Below are 2,847 nucleotides of genomic sequence, written 5' to 3' on the forward strand. Positions count from 1 at the left end.
TGAAACATTTTATAACAACTAAAATTGTAATGAAAATTTGTAATAATACATTAAAATGTACTAATGATGAACTTGTAGCATTTCTTTGGACAAAAGTACTTTTGGACCTACACAAAAGTTCATTCCAGAACAAAGAATAAACACGTTCAGGCCTCATCCCAGTCTAATTAAATCAGAAGCTCAAGGGGTGGGGACCGCACGTGAAAATGTGTTTGTTTCCCCAGATGATTCTAACTGAAGTCAAGGTTGAGAGAGCACCTGTTGGCCTTGGGTCCAAATGAGGCTTCCCAGGTCAGGTGTGGCCCAGTCCAGTTCATCTGGTTGGTACTAAATGGCTTGTGCTTTCCTGGCCTTGTCTCTGACTAGAGACACTAGTGGACCAGGTGGTAACCCCAGTAGGAGGCTAATCATAAATTTGAGATCATGGCCAAATAGCTCTACGTCTTACCACAATCAGCAGCAGGTAGACTTATTAGGAAGACTCATTACGGTTAAAATAATCTAGGTAAGAGGGAAGCAAGGGCTTGAACCGGGTCAAGACAGCAGTGGAAGGTGTCACAGAGGCGGACTGTACACAGCAGGGCACCTGAGCAAATAAAGCAGGGTAAAGAGTTGAAAGCCAACCCCAGAATGTAGGTGGCCTGTCGAGGAGGGGATCCAGCCCCCCAAGGCCCCTGGTTGCAGGCCTGCTGCTGCCAACCCCTACAAGCTTGCTGGAAGCAACAAAAGCTTAGAAGCTTTGCCGCTGGGAGATTCGTGTCTACCAGGCTCTTTAGAGGAAGGTGAGGGCCAACGTAAGCAAATGAAAATCAATGGGAGAGAGAAGCTGGGGAAAAGCAGGCAGCAATGGGGCCAATGGGGCGCATCAGCAGAATATAATGGTCCCTTTGTGGCCCGACATTCTGAGAGCCTCAGGGGAAGAGTAAGAGTGATGTGGCATGACTGGTGGGGCACCAAAGAGCTCTCTGCCCATAACTGCCCTCATCTGGCTGTCTGGTGCCTGCAATTCCACTATGAGGTTAATTCCGCTTGGGTTATTAAGCACTGCCCATTCATGTCTGCCCTCTTCTAAGACACAGACTCCTGAAAGGAGTAACGCTTTGATTCGACAACAATTTAGTGGAATTCGTTCATGATTTACTCAGCCAATCTGAGTACCTACTCTGTGCTTGGAATCGCAGAAGGAATTGGGATACTAGGGAGGGAGGACATCATTAAAGCGACTAGAAGATTCAGTTCAATTCAGAAGTATCTACTGAACACCTCCTGTCACGTGACAAGGAGCTGGTGCTGAGATGGGAGGAAAACGGAAAAATGCACAACCTTGTCACCTCCCTCAAGGAGCTCTTAGCCTTGCTGAACCGGGGAGGGGGTGGGGGGAAGGGGCGGGGATCCAAGCACACAAAAGGCAGAACAAGCAACTGCTTATTAAACTACTGATACAATCAAGGGCCAACATGAAGAGAGAAGCTAAGAGCCTTCGTGTCAAAGAGTCTTTTCAGAAGCTCTCATGACTGAACCACACTAGCCTTTTCATTAAGGAGCCTAGAAAAGAAGCTATTATAACCCCACTGTTTTCTAAATATTAACATGGGTGTGACTTCCTGGTTCTGAGACCTCACCTTAGTTACTACCCTACACCCTATAGATCTGGCCAGGCTGGGCACTACTGAAAGGGAGTCATTGATTAAGGATTGACAGGGTGCATAGGGACCCACCCACCTGTGCCTGTGCCCCCCACTCTGGTCATTGGTCACATCTTGGTGGTGGGCTGAGTGGTTTCACATGTACTAAACGCCCACAAGATACATGGTTTCTGTTTTTCATAGTCACGCTCACAAGCTACCCTTGTGAGAAAAGCCTCACCAGCCTCTGGCTCGTGCTGTCACATGGAAGGGAGGATTGTGACAGACTCCCAAGTGGGGTACAGAAGCAAGATTTAGAAACAGAAGAACAGGCGCCCCTGGGTGGTTCAGTTGGTTAAGCGTCCGATTCTTGATTTCGACTCAGGATTGTGAGATCGAGCCCTGTCTTGGACTCCACGCTGGGCATGGAGCCTGCTTAAGGTTCTCTCTCACTCGCTCGCTCTCTCAAGATAAATATATAAGTAAACAAACAAATAAATAAACAGAAAGAAAGAAACGGAAGAACAGGTGTTGCTCAGAATCCAGGTATCAAGCAGGATCAGACAGGGCAATATTACCAAATCTTAAGGAGCATTTTCATGAAATTATGTCTTTTTATGAAACTATCTTTGGTAAATTGTGTTATCCTGGAAGCGCATTCCAGGCCAGAGGTCCTTTGGGGCTAGATCAAAAGCCCAGGAAGAATGGGGCATGTAGACAAATGCAGAACAAATTAACATCTAGCCCAGAGGAGGGGCAGACTCATCGGCACCAGGGATCAGGAAAGACTGGAAGTGGAACTGGAAATCAAATCTGGAATTGCCAAGAAAGAGCAGACAAAACAAAATCTAAGGCCAGACACTGAGGTGGCATAAGCCTTGAGGGGGAAAGCACAGAGTAGGGTCCAAGTTGAAGATGGGTGTTCAGAACCAGGGGAGCCAACTGATGTCTACAGACTAAGCAAAATACTGGAACAGTGGTTGCCTCTTGCTTGGGGGGTGGGGGTGTTGCTGGCTGGGAAGAAACAGGAGGGGACTTTCTGAGAAGATACAGAGATAAACGTTCTGTATCTTGAAAACAGTGTGGGTCACACAGATATATCCATTTGTCCAAAGTCATTGAGGTGTAGTCTTGGGGCTTGTGCACTTCAGTGTATGTAAGTTTTACCCCCCAAAACTGTAAACGACTTGAACTCTCATTAGGTTTACTTTTAATGGTACTA

Source organism: Ailuropoda melanoleuca, chromosome 20, assembly GCF_002007445.2.
Source record: "Ailuropoda melanoleuca isolate Jingjing chromosome 20, ASM200744v2, whole genome shotgun sequence".
NCBI classification, from domain to species: domain Eukaryota; kingdom Metazoa; phylum Chordata; class Mammalia; order Carnivora; family Ursidae; genus Ailuropoda; species Ailuropoda melanoleuca.